Genomic DNA, 16,385 nt, shown 5'->3' with positions numbered 1-16,385 from the left:
TGTTAAGTACATTGAATGCTCCTAAAGTTTGGAGCAGATTGTGTGAGAGCATGATAAAGTTTACAGAACATGACACTACATCCACACATAAAGTTCAAACATCTTATATTAGTGCTTCCCCATTAGATAGTGACAGCAATTTTCATTTCTACTCAAAGTGTAATCAATTTGGTTTGAGGAAGAGCCCCTGAGCTATAGTAAAACAAGCCCTGACAGAGAGGAACACATGCCGGTATATCCAGTGACAGGCATTAATAATACAGCCAGATTACCTACACAGTTTAGGTAATATGCCACGCTCCATTTGTTCATGCAATGTTATTTTTTGGATAATGAAACCTTTCGGATTTAGTATCACTATCATTGTAACCATCTATAGCTTGACAAGCAAGACAATACCAGTTTACTGTACACACTATCTTTTTTCAAATGTATATATTGTATACAGTTCCTGCCATCAAAGCATATCAGTCTGCAAAGCAACCCACCATTCATGGGGAAACCTCAATTATATTAGGAAGCACATTGACATTGAACATTGTCACAAAGAATGTTTTCACTTTGCAGCTGAATTAAACAAATACACAATAACTCATCTTATGTCTAGTTATTTCTGGCTGGAAATATAATACTGCTCTAATGATGTGTGACGCCCACACTCCACCACCATTTCCTCCCTGTACAAATGCAATTGTTGGGGGGCCATTGAACTGATGACTTTTATTTCTCAAGTCAACCTCCAAGATAAAGCACAATAATGTCAATGTTGTATAATGTAGATTGCAAGCTCATTAGTCCAAGGTTTCAGTAGCCTTGGGGGAAAAGTGGGGGTCATCGAAGTTCTGGAAAAGCTGGAACTTGTTCTTTTGTGCATGTGGTGTCAGTTAAAAGTAAATTATAGCTCCTCTTTTATTTACAGTAGTTAGTAAACTTTGTACAAAGTCACTTCCTAGAAAGTCTTCTCAGAAAACATCAGACACATGTGATACTTGCTAGAATAAAAAATGATGCCTTCAGATTAAATGATGCAAGGGCTTCCTTTAACTCTTGACGGATCTATCCAGCATAATCCAATAAGTATGCTTCAAAAGAGGAGATCTTTACAGCATGTGCTTAGGGCACTGCTGCTTGGGGAGCTGCAATAAATTCTTACCATAATTACAGAATGGATATGGGACAAAAAGGAATGAGCTTGTGGAGTGTCCACTGATGAATGTTTTTGAACATGCAACTGAATGAGAAGCTTCATGATTCAGCTACATGGCAGTTTTTTATTTATCAGTATAATAAAAGGAACCCCTTCTAGACTGTTTCATTTGCAACATGTTGGTTTTAGTATGTTGTAGCTGAGATGATAGCTTTATAGAGATTTTAACAGATGCTATAAAACAATTAAAAACCTCACATGTAATGTAGCTGCTCAAAGGGACTCAATCACATAGATATTTGCCTGGGGCTGCTGTTAAGTCACATCAGTTGCCTTCTACATTGTTTTTCATTTGAGTTACCTGCATTTATAGTGTATATAAAACCACACTTTTTTGCATTTTAAATGGAGTAGGGAAAAAAATTCTTTACAGTTTTTTTTTGTTGCCATCTGTGTCCCACTGGGGAGATTTCGCTTTACTTCTTGTCTAATACAGTAAGTTTCTAAAATGTGAGTAAAATTCTTTATAGACAGTTATCAAGTTTTTACTGTTCTGGTGGCAACTCAAAATGTTTGATCCCTCACTTTCAGTCCCAGTGATAAAGGTCACCAGGACAAATAGAAAGAGTGTATCACACAGACAGCAATACCTATCTGACAGAGGTTCTAACTTTCTTGTCATGCTAAAGCTTTAGCTTTAGATGTGCTTCGAGTTATATCTAGTGCAAGTGGTCTTCTATCCCCAAGATGACCACACAGAATCTGTAAAACCTTGAGCTCCAAAAAAGGGTCCTTTCACACGGGTGTTCTGTTTTGTTCATCAGTTTAGTCACCTTTTTCAAAGAAAAAACAGATCAGTTTTTCGTCAGTTTTACAACAGTTTTTTACATCAACTGTTGCTGATGCAAAATGGACTGTTTGTTTGTTTACATCCATTTTTTGTCCATTCCGTTCTTTTAATGGAACAAAAATAAGGTTTTGATCTGTTTAAGAAAAAATGGATGTTGACAGATGTGGATGTAAATGGATAATCATACCGTTTACATCCATTTTTCCGTAGAGATGCACTGATGTCCGTTTTTCATTCAGCAACAGATGGATAAAAAATGCACAATTAAAACGCTTGTGTGAAAGGGGCTTTAAAGACGTCCATCAAATAAGATGGCCACTCAAGGTCATTATTAGGGATGGTGATCCATTGTCTCATGCCCTGTTACTTTGTATCCATCCTATAACAACAGAACATTGCACAATTCAGCCAGACAAAAGCCTGCTGTCATGATCCCATAGGGTGGACCTATATGCTTTATAAATCTCATTCCACAGAAAATAATCCTGGGATGGACATAGTCTGGACTTCTAAGTCCTTTCCAAAATCCTTCATGGAAAATAAGCTTGGGTACAGCAGTATGAACCTGGTCTCACATGAGGTAGCATTGGTTCAGCACCAACAAGACTGCTTCTCTTCAGATGGATCTAGTAAGAGTTAGTCATATTCAACTGAACTTGTTCTCTAAAGTTGAAGGTGTTCTGCAGCTTCTCCAAGCCTCTTCTATAAAGTATATCCATGACCTGGATATATGAGAACCTTCAGAGACTCTGAAGAAGCAGGAAAACATCTCTTGTATATATCAAATGTCAGGAAAACGAACTGAAGAAGTGGCTCGGATAAGAGCAATGAAACCTCTTCAACTTTATAAAACAAATCCAGTTAAATGTATCCAGCTACTACTAGCTACACCAGGACATGGACAAATGAACATCTTCATGGGCTCTCTTACTGAAAATCTATCAAGTGTCAGGAAGCTACAGAAGTGGCTTGGATAAGAACTACAAAAAAACTTCAACATTACAGAACAAGTCCAGATAAATGTGGCCAACTACTGCTAGCCACACCAAGACCTGGATAAATGAGAACCTTCACAGATTCTATTCTTGAAGAAGCAGGCAAGCATCAAGTGTCAGGAAAATGACCTACAGAAATGGCTTGGCAAGAGCTATGAAACACCTTCAACTTTACAGGACAAGCCCATATATATGTGGCCAACTACTACTCGCCACACTATAACCTATATAAAAGAAAACCTTCACAGACTCTCCTCTGGAAGAAGCAGGCAAGCATCTCCTTTATCTATCAAATGTCAGGAAAATGAACTGTGAAAGAGCTATGAAACTTTTCAAACTTACAGGACAGGTCCAGATAAATTCAGTCCACAACCACTAACACCAAGACTTGAATAAATGAGAACCTTCACAGACTCTCTTCTTGAAGAAGCAACCAAGTATCTATCACGTGTCCCAAAAGAGACCTGAAGAAGTGGCTTGGATAAGAGCTTGGAAACATCTTCAGCCTTATGGAACAAGTCCAGTTAATGTGGCCAACTATAATACTAGCTATATCATGACCTGGATAAAGAAGCAGGCAAGCATCAAGCAGCAGAAATGTTTAAATAAACATCTTCAACAGTATAGAACATGTCCAGTTAAATTTAATCAACTAGTACTAGGGACACCATGACCTGGATAAATGAAGCAGGCAAGCATCAAGTGTTAGGAAAATGACCTGAAAAAGTGGCTTGGATATGAGCTAGGAAACTTCTTCAGCGTTACAGGACAAGTCCAAATAAATGTGACCAGCTACTACTAGCTACACCATGACCTGAATAAATGGGAACCTTCACAGATTCCCTTCTTGAAAAAGCAGGCAAGCATTCACTGTATCTATCATACATCATAAATTGAACTGATGTAGTGGCTTGGATAAGAGCTAGGAAATATCTATAACATTCCAGAGAAGTTCAGTTAACTGCAGCCAACTACTACTAGTTATACCATGACCTGGATAAATGAGAACCTTCAGACTACCTTCTTGAAGAAGCAGGCAAGCATCCCCTGTATCTATCAAACACAATAACAGCATTGATAGCAGAGAAGTTTCTTCGCAAGAGTTCAGCATTCCTCCCACCCCAGCACAGCGACTACCCCCAAGAAACATCCCCCAACTTTACCTGAAGGCACAAGAGTGGCCCCTGATGTGTCCCTGCGGCTCCTCTCACTGGCTGAAGAGCACACCACTCCGGCGGTGCAGCCTTGCTGCTCTTCTAATCCCCACTCCACAGTGATGACACACACTAACCCCAACCATCTGTTGAAACACGTCCCGCAGCACTCAGCACAGTCCAATGGCTGGATGTCTCCTGTAACAGGCAGAGGAGGGGAAGAGGAGACACCAGGCTGCAGGTCTGCACTCTCTTCCCCAAGTAACCTGAGAATTGGAGAGGGGAGCGCTATAAAAAGCCTGCCAGTGGGAGGAGGTGCTGAGTGTGTGTTGGGAAGGTAGAGAGGGTGTGATCACATCTGATGACCACTTGTGTGCATTCCCACTGCTGAGCCCCCTGACATCCCCGGGGACCACCAGGACCCTCATTTCACACCATCCTTCTATGTGATCATCGGAGGGCGATCTGTCATCAATGCTCCAGGCTTGCTGGGAAAGGACAGTCGTGCATGTTCATAGTTTTTATGTGTAATTAGTGCAAGGTGTATGTTTATATCTTCCTTTATGTGTAGTAAGGTGTATGTTTGTAAGGTATATGTCTATATTTTCATATATATATATATATATTAAGGTGTATGTTTATATTTTCCATTATATATAGTAAGGTGTATGTTTATATTTTCCATTATATATAGTAAGGTGAATGTTTATATTTTCCTTTATGTACTGTAAGGTGTATGTTTATATTTTAATATATATATATATATAGTAAGGTGTATCTTTCTATATTCCTTTATATAAAGTGTATGTTTCTATTTTCCTTTATGTACTGTAAGGTGTATGTTTATATTTATATATATATATATATATATATATATATATATAGTAAGGTGTATCTTTCTATATTCCTTTACATAAAGTGTATGTTTCTATTTTCCTTTATGTTTAGTAGGGTGTATGTTTCTATTTTCCTTTATGTATAGTGATGTGTATCTTTCTATATTCCTTTATGTACTGTAAGGTGTATGTTTATATATATATATATATATGGTAAGGTGTATCTTTCTATATTCCTTTACATAAACTGTTTGTTTCTATTTTCCTTTATGTTTAGTAGGGTGTATGTTTCTATTTTCCTTTATGTATAGTAGTGTTTATCTTACTATATTCCTTTATATATAGTAAGGTGTGTGTTTATATTTTCCTTTTATATTTATATATCATAAGGTGTATGTTTGTATTTTCCTACAGTAAGGTGTATGTTTGTATTTCAGGCAGATTATATAAGCAATGATTTTTCTATTCGAGGTCCATCCAATGTGAATGGATGGGGGGTGGTCGAGGATTTCAAAGCCAGGAGCAGAGAAAAGCTGGGCTGCCTGTTCTCTTCAATGGGCTGAACTGTGAACTTGCATGCACTGGCCATGTGTTGTGACATGGAATCCCGCTGCTCCCTATTGTCTGCCGGCTCCCAGCACCATGTTCAGGCTGCAATAAAGAGCTGAATGTCCGCCGATCTCACATGGGCTGCATTCAATCTCTGCCTTTCAATCCATTTCGATTTTTTTTCTTTTCTTTCTTAAAGTGACACTAAACTCTGGTTAAAAAATACGCTTTTCAAGTATGTATTCTTAACTCAGAAAAGTTCCTTCTGTTGCTCTCAGTCTTCTCCAAATCTAAAAATTCCTTTTTTTTTACTACTGTGATCCGATTTCCTGTTAGACGGTGGCTACTTTTGTTTTCCATAGCCCCGCTGTATGTAAGAATGTAGCCACCCACTTAGGTTCACTTCATGATGGACTATGGGATTTGTAGTGTGCATAGAGCAGTGCACATTATTGTAACTAAGGTGCACTGCTCATTCCATACAAATGGAAGTGAAGAGGAAAAGGAGAGGTTTGGGAGCCCATGGAGGACTTTATAAGGAGGAGGTAGATAAATACAGTAGGAATTGATAGATTACAGGGCAATTAAACTACAACTAAAGGCAACACTTTTTTTAAGTTTTGAATAGGGTGGAGAGGTATTAGAAGCCCCTGTTAGGTTTTTATTGCTGTATATGCCCTGTTAGGGAGATTCACACTCTTTATTTGTCCTGTTTACCATTATCATTGAGCCCAGGTTCATAGTGAAGCAGTGCGGAATTCACTGTTTTTGTGCTATTTCTGCACCACATCATAATTGCACCCCATTCATGCGAACCGCTGTGGGTGTGTATTTTAAATTAACAGGATGCAAGTGTGCAATCCAAACGCACACGTTCCTGCGTTAAAAATGACTGTGTGTATAAGTGGGTGCTGCAGCGACCGTCGGCTGGAACCGAACAGAATCAGCAAGGGAAAATGTCACCAGCACACCAAGAATCACTATTATGGGTCCAAAAGTTTTAATGAACGAGCACATAGTTACAGCAAGGCAACATTTCGGAGTCTCGCAGGACCCCTTCACATGCCTTATGGTCACATACCTGATGAAGGGATCCTGTGAGACTCCGAAACGTTGCCTTGCTGTAACTATGTGATCGTTCATTAAAACTTTTGGACCCATATTGGTGATACTCGGTGTGCTGGTGACATTTTCCCTTATTTTAAATTAACAACACCCCAAAATCGGTTCACAAAACACGGTGCAATGTGTAGAAACAGTTCACATGGGTGTGAACACCTATGTGATCTGATTCTGGTGCGGACATAAAAATGGTCCTGCACTATTTTGGTGCGGATGTGGTGTGATTTGAGCCATACAAAATATATGGCTCAAATTGCAACGCACAGAAATCGCATAGAATTTGTACAGGAATGCAATGTGAACCAGGGCTGAAAGTGAAAGTAAAAGAAAATCCCCAATTTTGGGTTGTCCCCAGAAAAGTAGTTCTGGTGTCACTAGTTCTGCTGACTTGGGGGTTCCCAAGGAATTCACTTAATTTGTAGGGATTTCCTCTCACTGCTGCTTTGGTTATAGGACAGGTAGCAAAGAGAAATCTCAGCAATGGGATGTGGATAGCAAAATAAATAAATCCAGACAGGGGTTATAACCCTCCCAAAATGAAGAAAAAGTTTTTCTTACTCCTGTCAGCTTTGCCTACTCCAGAAGCTCCAGCCAGTTTTCTGAAAATGAAAAATTAGCAGCTACAAAAAACTTTAGCTGCTGACTTTTAATAATCAGACACTTACCTGTACCAGGATCACCCAAGGGGGTGCCGGGGAACGCGTTCGGTCTTGGCACCAACATCTTAACTGTGGGCACCCGGCTGTGACAGCTTGCAGCTTCACAGCCAGGTGCCCACTGCGCATGCAAGAGCCGTGCTGCACATTTTGAATGATCCCACAGTGTTCTGGGACCTGTTACGTGTCCCAGAAGTCTGCAGAGTGGAGGGGGGGGGGGGACCCTCCACTTCCAATCACCTAGGTCAGAGGTCTCTAAACTGTCTAAGCAAAGGGCCAGTTTACTGTCCTTCAGGCTTTATGGGGGGCTGGACTGTGGCCAGAGGGAGTAGAGAATGCCCCAGTATCAGTGCCCCTTTATTGGTTTTATTGGGAGGAATAGTGTCAGTACCCCATTTTCGGTGTCAGTAGGGGAATGATGCTCACTGGCCTCGGCAGTCAGAATAGAAGTGGGAGCTGCTAGTTGTCAAAATCAATTACACGCCCCCCCCCCTCCCCTCCGCAAAAGTGCCAATCCCTTAACAAGAGCAGGGGAGGAGGTCTTAAAGTGGAAATTCCCCTTTTGTGTGAAGCTCCGCTTTAAGTAGTGGATATGTATGGATTACCTTTGGAGATTAAGGTTATAGTTTATTGTCACTTTAAAGTGGAACTCCAGCTTTATCCCAACTACTCTTAAAACTGTTCTCTCCCCCTCCTAACAAGTATGGCGACTAACCTGTGTAAGAAACATGCATATACTCACCTATTTTCACAATGTTCCAGTCTGGTCACATGATCCCGCTCCCCTGTGTCAGCCAGCACTGCTGCAGGAGAGAGGGAGCGCCAGCAATTGATTAGCCATTGAAGCCTATGGGTGACATCACTGATCCAGGCATAACCAGCTGCTGTCCTCTTCCCTGCAGCTGCTGCTGGCTGACACAGGGATCACTTGACTGGAGTGAAGCAGGCTGAAAATTGGTACAGCAGACCATAGATTATACAAGTTTTTTTTCTTCCACCATGGGTGGAATGAAAGAAAACTGCTTGATTCCCCCATCAACACAGTGTTGATGGGGGAATCTCTCCCACAGGACTATTGTGTTCTGACAGTGGGGAGCTTTCCTTGCCAGTAGAACACAATGATTGCTGCTATCAGCTTTAGCCGCTGGCAGTGATCTCATGAAAAACATCCAACAGGATGGATCAACTTCAGTCCAACCAGCCTGCCCATAGATGGATCGAATTTTGGCCAGTCCCTGCTGAACCAGTTGAGATTTGATCCATCTATGTATACTATATCTAGTATATATATCTTTCTTACACAGGTTACTTAGCATAGGTGTTAGGAGGGGGGTGGGCATAGATTTAGAGATGAAGCTGGAATTCCACTTTAACTTCACTGCTCATGCTCCATCCAGAAATTGTTTATACATCATCATCCTGATCCTAAGGTTTCAAACTGCCAGGCAACACAGATAAAGATCCTTCAGATACAGACAAGCATAAAATATTTCTTCCTCTGATTTGGCTTTAGGCTAGGTTCACACTACAGAATTCTCTGAAAAGTAATTCATGGTTGATCGCTTTTCAGAAACCGGTTAAAGCTCACCACGTTACAACAATTATGTAGTTTGAGGTTTTGTCTGATTGGATACATATTGATTAGATAGTTTAGATTGGCCTCATATAACATAGCTTTGCAAAACTAAAGTTGATTGTATAGAGATTGTACTGTCAGATTGTAACATGTATGGTTAGCTCACTGGCCAAACACCTTTCAATATTTAATATTTGATTGATGTTAGATTTGAAAAAAATGATCAAATTTTAAACTATTTAATAGTGGTCATACAGAGTGATTTTATTTACTATCTAATTATCGATAGACTTATTGGGCTTCATTCACAAAGCAAGTTGCATGCAGTATTTAGGTGTCCAGACACATTTTTGCTAAATATCACCTGCAATCCTGAAACTGTCAATTCACTATACCGTTTTGTGGTATTTGCAGCAAAACGCTCTGTAAATAGACGATAAGGCATTAAACTAAATTCAGAGAAGGAAATAAATAGTTAAATGCATGTGGTAATAAGGTAGTGGTCCAGGCCAGTGGTGTATTTCTGATCCATTATGCTCAATCCGCAGATCCGATCCATACGTCGGAGGGGGTGTCACCAAGTGTTACTGCATCGGGTGACACCAACCCTAGGAACATACGAACATACTACATGAGATGGTCAGAGACTGCAGACATACTACAGGAGAAGGTCAGGATACAGGAGACTGTGGACAGGATACAGGAGACTGCGGACAGGATACAGGAGACTGCGGACAGGATACAGGAGTCTGCGGACAGGATACAGGAGACTGCGGACAGGATACAGGAGTCTGCGGACAGGATACAGGAGTCTGCGGACAGGATACAGGAGACTGCGGACAGGATACAGAACACTGCGGACAGGATACAGGAGATGGCTGATGGGATACAGGAGTCTGTGGACAGGATACAGGAGACTGCGGACAGCATACAGGAGTCTGCGGACAGGATATAGGAGATGGCTGACGGGATACAGGAGTCTGCGGACAGGATACAGGAGACTGTGGACAGGATACAGGAGACTGTGGACAGGATACAGGAGACTGCGGACAGGATACAGGAGATGGTGGACAGGATACAGGATATGGTCAGCCAAGCCCACCTGCTCAACGCTGCTGAGCCCTGCCAAGCCCGCTGCTCCTGCGTGAGCACTGCTGAGCCAACCACCCCCGCCTGAACACTGTGGAGCCCTGCCAAGCCCGTTGCCCCGGCCCAAACACTGCTGAGCCCATTGCACCTGCCCGAGTGCTGCCGAGCCCACCACTCCTGCCCGAGCACTACCAAGCCCGCTGCCCCCTCCCGAGCACTGCCAAGCCTGCCGCCCCCTCCTGGGCACTGCGGAGCCCACCTCCCCCTGCTTGAGAACTGCCAAGCCTGCCCCCTTGCCTAAACCCTGTCTCCTGCCCGAGCCCTGCCAAGCTCTCCCGCCATGCCAAGCCCTTGTCCCTTCTCTCTGGGAGCAGTGCTGCTCCCCTGAAAAATGCCACCCTAAGCAAATGCCTCGTTTGCCTTGCAGCAGATATGTCCCTGGTCCAGGCATTCCGTATTTAAGATATGTAAAAATATAATAGGTCATTTCAAGTAGTTTCTGTCTTTTTGGATCAGTTCTCTCAACAGTAATGTGTAAAAAACTAAATGTGGAAATCATTGGGGTTGATTTACTTATAATAGGAATAAGGATTTTTTTTTTTACTTTTGGATAGAGTGGAGAGGGATTATAACCCCTGTCAGGTGTATTGCTTTCTGTGTCCCCATTATGGAGATTCACTTTCTCTATTTGTCCTGTTTACCATTATCAGGGCAGCATTATGGCTAAATGGTTAGCACTTCTGCCTGGCAGTACTAGGGTTGTTGGTTGGAATCCTAACCACGGAACCACCTGCCTGGAGTTTGCATGTTCTCCCTGTGTCTGTATGGGCTTCCTCTGGTTTCCTCCCACATTCCAAAGACATGCTGGTAGGTTAATTGGATCCTGTCTAATTTGGCCCTAGTATGTGTATGTATGACTATAGGTTAGGGACCTTAGATTGTACACCCCTTGAGGGTTAGGGACTGATGTGAATGTACAATATATATGTAAAGCACTGCATAAATTGACAGCGCTATGTAAGTACCTGAAATAAATAAATAAATAAATAAATAAATAAAAAGTGAAATCCCAAATTTAGTGTTGTCCCCATAAAAGTAACAGAGGGAAAATCTTCCAATGTGGACACAGATGACAAAAAATTAAAAAAACTGACAGAGGTTATAACCCCCTCTTACTCTATTTAAAATGGGAAAAAAAGTGTTGCCCTCTTGTTCTACTTTAGTGCCAGTTCACACCATAGTAACACAGTCTGGATACCTTTCGCATGTGCATTTTTGACATGTTATGGTGCTTTTTTTATGTGTTTTTGATGATTTTTTTCCTCCATTTTTTATGTCATTTGTGGTCCAGTGCATTTTTTATTGAAGCGTTTTACCATGTTCCAGTACAGTTCTTTGCAGGAAAAATGCAGCTTGTTCTACTTTTTTTTCTGGAGCTGGAATGTACTGGAACTGCAAGCACTGGTGTGAACTATGACATTGACAACTATGTAACCTACTTTCTGTGTGCTTTGGATGCAGAAATGCATGTAGTGTGTACTGGAACCTATGTAGTGTGAACCAGGGGCGGACTGACAACTCATGGGGCCCCCGGGCAATAGGGGATCATGGGGCCCCTATGTCCTTGCACAAACTCATCTCATGGGGCCCTCTACTGACCCCGGGCCCTCGGGCAGTGCCCAAGTTTCCAAATGGTCAGTCCGCCCCTGGTGTGAACCAGCCATAAAGGCAAATAGACTGTGCAATTTGCACCTTGCTCCAGAGCTTGATACACGAGTTAAAGCTTCACTTGACAAAGAATACCAAATCACATGCAAGCAAAAAAAACCCAGCATTTTTGCTTGTACACAATTGGATGATGGAAGTCAGCATAGCTCCCCCTCATTTACTAAGCTCTGGAGCAACTTCACTTGCAAAGAGCAGACAGTGGTGACTGACAGTGGCTGTGAGAATTCAGTGATCAGTGGTCATGTGTTCTCATACTTAGAGCTGGTGGGTGACAGATGCAACATCAGATCAATGCTGCATCCTCCAAGGCAAGTATAGTGGGAGGAAAAAAAAAATGCTATACTTCTTTATTAACCCTTGGTGCCGGCGCCTCCGGACCCTTTAAGGGTTCCAGAAGCTGGGAGGCGGGCATGGTTTTAGGGTCATGTGACCGCCGTGATTCGCTGTCATGGCGGTCACATGATCGGGAAAGATCCCAATCAAAAGAGATCGGACATTTCCATGAGTACCGAACATGCGCAGGGTGCATGCTCTCAGCACATGTGGTTTTTTTAATAGAACGCAAATATGTGTCCACTTGGCGTCTAGGCCCAGACACTGGGAGGCCACATATTTGCGTTAGGCCGGTGCCAAGAGGTTAAAAAGGTTGAGAAAGGCTCACTGAAAGTGTAACTATAGATAGCAGTGTTTTAATTTTGGAGGAAAGGTAATAACCCCTGTCAGTTTTTTTTCTTTTTTTTTCATTTGTGTCCCCATTGGAAGGTGTCCCCTCTATTACCTTTCTGGGGACAAACCAAAATTTGGGATTTTTTTTTCATTTCACTTTCAATTATAATGGTAAACAGGACAACTAAAAAGGTGAATCTCCCTAACGGGGGAACAAACAATAAAAACCTAGGTGTTCTAATATCTCCACACACTATGCAAAACTAGGGAAAAAAAAGGTTTTCCTTTAGGTATACTTAAAGTAAATACAAAATATCTTTCTAAACATCAAATATTAGAAGAATAGTATAAAAAAATCACACACATGTATAAATAACAATGTTCCATTGATAACAAAAAGACAACATTATAGAAGAAGGGTATACTATTTTCATACATTTGACATTTAGAAAGATATTTTGTAGTTACATCATTTAACTTAGTTCTTTTTGATACATCACATGTGTCCTGTGAAAGCAATTTCCCTTTGACTGGTATTCTAGTCATCTTTTCTTTTTTATATTAATACATACACTGCAGGGACTGTACTGACATAGTGAGTTGGCATATTTCTAAGGTTTAAACCATTTTACCTCTTCTAATTCTTCTCCACTGAATCCATCCCACTGGATATTGCATGAGATAAAATACCACATGGCTTCATGAGTTAAATATCACATATTTTGATGAAATACTGCATGCCTTATTTTAGTAACATTTTTTTGTGTATGCCTAAAAACTTTTTGAAAAACAACATTATGAGGTGTTTTACCACAAATTTGAAAGAGGAAAATACTGCCAGAAAAGCAGTGTGTGTGTCACTTTCTGTTATCTTAAAGAAGAATTCCAGACATGGTATAGTTTTACATTGTTACATTAGTTCAGTTGGATCAGTGTAACTATGTACAGTTGTGTTCTGAATAATAGTAGTCAGACATCACTAACCTGATCAATCACTGTTTTTGGTAGAAATGATTTTTCTACCTGGCAAATTATTTACTAGCAGGTGTAGTAGAGTAATAGAAATCCAACAGACCCAACAGTCATGACATGCATGCTGCTGATTCTGTGTAATTGAATCACTAATTGAAAAAGGCATGTTCAAAATAATAGCAGTGTGGAGTTCTATTAGTGAGGTCATTCATTCTTTGAAAAACAGGTGGCAATTATTGCCCTTTTTTAAGGAAGGAAGGCAGCAAATGTTGTACATGCTGGTTACAGTGCATTTCTCTCTGAAATTCTGAGGAAAATGGGTTGTTCCAGACATTGTTCAGAAGAACAGCGTACCTTGATTAAAAAGTTGATTGGAGAGGGGAAAACATATAAAGAAGTGCAGAAAATGATAGGCTGCTCAGCTAAAATGATCGCAAATGCTTTAAAATGGCAACCAAAACCTGAGAGACGTGGAAGAAAGCGAAAAACTACCATTCGAATGGATAGAAGAATAGCCAAAATGGCAAGGACTCAGCCAACAATCAGCTCCAGGAAGATCAAAGAAGGTCTAAAGTTACCTGTGAGTACTGTTACAATTAGAAGATGCCTATGTGAAGCCAAGCTATCTGCAAGAAGCCCCCGCAAAGTCCCACTGTTGAAAAAAAGACATGTGCTGAAGAGGTTACAATTTGTCAAAGAGCACATTGACTGGCCTAAAGAGAAATGGCGCAACATTTTGTGGACTGATGAAAGTAAGATTGTTCTTTTTGGGTCTAGTGGCCGAAGACAGTTTGTCAGACGACCCCCAAACACTGAATTCAAGCCACAGTACACTGTGAAGACAGTGAAGCATGGTTGTGCAAGCATCATGATATGGGGATGTTTCTCATACTACGGTGTTGGGCCTATTTATCGCATACCGGGGATCATGGATCAGTTTGAATACATCAGAATACTTGGAGAGGTCATGCTGCCTTATGCTGAAGAGGAAATGCCCTTGAAATGGGTGTTCCAACAAGACAACGACCCCAAACACACCAGTAAACGTGCAACATCTTGGTTCCAGACCAACAAGATTGACGTTATGGAGTGGCCAGCCCAATCCCCGGATCTTAATCCAATAGAAAACTTGTGGGGTGACATCAAAAATGCAGTTTCTGAGGCAAAACCCAGAAATAGAGAAGAACTTTGGAATGTAGTCCAATCATCCTGGGCTGGAATACCTGTTCACTGGTGCCAGAAGTTGGTTGACTCCATGCAACACAGATGTACAGCAGTTCTCAGAAACAGTGCTTATACAACTAAATATTAATTAAGTCATTCAAAGGAAAGCAAAATCTTCAAACATTTTTCAGTTTATATAGTGAATGTTTAAGTTTGTAAAGAAGAATACAAACACTGCTATTTTTTTGAACAGTCTAATATTCACTTTTCTTCAATTTTTTTTAGAGGAACAACACAAATTTGATATATTTTTCTTCATGTTTTGATTTGGAATAGAATGTGTAGTGTTCCCAATGCATTTGTGTGTATGGAAATAAAAGCTATTAGAAGGATTTTGAGCTTTATTCACTTTTTTCACTTTTTTCAACACACTGCTATTATTTTGAACACAACTGTATATATGAAACCTGGCCCATGCCCCTGGAAGCTGGAAATCACTTGTTTCATGCTGAGTGTCCAGCCTTATGTATTGTGAACACAGGAGGTCACCACTCAGCATGGGCGCCATTCAGAGAATACTTTGCATTTTCTGACTGCATGCAAAGAATTCTTTGATTGGACAAACTGAAGTGCATGACATCACTGACTCGTTACTCCAGCTTCTACAATCCGAGAACGATTTGTATTCATTCATCAGTGGGTATTTTCTGTACTTGCTTAAAATGTTCTTAGCCTGAGAAGTGAAAATAAAGGCAGCCACCACCTCTAAGGAGCTGCAACATATAATTATTTTTTTTTGTATACAATTAAAGGGAAATTATAGGATTCTTGTATGTACTGTAATTATTATACTCAGGAGTGAAAATACACCTAGCAGTGATTGACTACACTGACAACCTGATTGCAAGTTCCTGTTAATGAGGTGAAGACTTTTGAGATCAGATAAGCCTGTGTTAATATTATTTATTTATTACAGGTACTTATATAGCACCATCACAGTGCTTTATATATATTGTACATTCACATCAGTCTCTAACCCTCAAGGAGTATACAATCTAAGCTTTCTGACTCACATATATACACATACTAGGGTCAATTTAGACAGGAGCCAATTAACCTACCAGCATGTCTTTGGAGTATGGGAGGAAACCGGTGTACCCAGAGGAAACTGACACAGGCACAGGGAGAACATGCAAACTCCGTGCAGGTAGTGCCGTGGTTGGGATTCGAACCAACAACCTTAGTATTGCTAAGTGGAAGTGCTAACCACTTTGCGACTGTGCTGCCCACAGTTATTTTTAAACAAGATTTATATAGAGCCAACAGTTTGAGAAGCTCTTTATGACATGAGAGCAGGCAGCAAAGTTACAGTACAATTCAATACAGCAGAAATCAGAGGGTCATTCCAAAGAGGAGGGCAAGTGATACAAAAGGTAATAACTGCGGGGGATGAGTTGATGGAGAAAATAAAAGTGCAATTGTTAGATGGAGGCAAGTTTTCAGAGATTGCCAAAAATGGAGAGAGTAGGAGATAGCTGGGCAAATTGGGGCAGGGAGTTCCAGAGGATGGGAGAGGCTTTGGAGAAGTCCTAGAGGAAAGCATGGGAGGAGGTGACAAGGGAGCTAGAGAGCAGGAGGTCTTGGGAGGAATGAAGAGAATGATTTGGTTGGTATTTTGAGACTAGGAAAGTGATGTAGCGGGGACAGAGTTGTGAATGGCTTTGTAAGTTGTTATTATTTTGAATTTAATTTGTTGGGAGAGCAGAAGCCAGTGGAGGGATTGGCAGAGAGGGGAAGCAGACACTGAACAGTTGGCAGCAGCATTCCTGATGACCTGAAGGGGGGATAGCCAATGTAAAGGTAATCCAATGAGGAGGGAGT

The 16,385-nt window shown here is 41.0% G+C and overlaps 1 protein-coding gene across 2 annotated transcripts in view; it reads right to left on the bottom strand.

Annotated features, from left to right (window-relative positions):
• The window catches only part of SULF1 (sulfatase 1), a 206,381-nt gene extending 201,952 nt beyond the window's left edge, over positions 1 to 4,429 (bottom strand). For both annotated transcript variants that reach the window (XM_089654284.1, XM_089654285.1), the window contains exon 1: positions 4,156 to 4,429. The gene's annotated coding sequence lies outside the window, so the exon portion shown is untranslated. The remainder of the gene's footprint in view (positions 1 to 4,155) is intronic.
• Between the last annotated feature and the right edge of the window lie 11,956 nt (positions 4,430 to 16,385).

This window comes from Staurois parvus, unplaced genomic scaffold, assembly GCF_062004578.1.
Source record: "Staurois parvus isolate SC_StPar_1 unplaced genomic scaffold, SC_StPar_1.0 ptg000748l, whole genome shotgun sequence".
Taxonomy (NCBI): Eukaryota; Metazoa; Chordata; class Amphibia; order Anura; family Ranidae; genus Staurois; species Staurois parvus.
The sequence above is the reverse complement of the archived record's forward strand: the minus strand, read 5'-3'. Positions and strand labels throughout refer to the sequence as shown.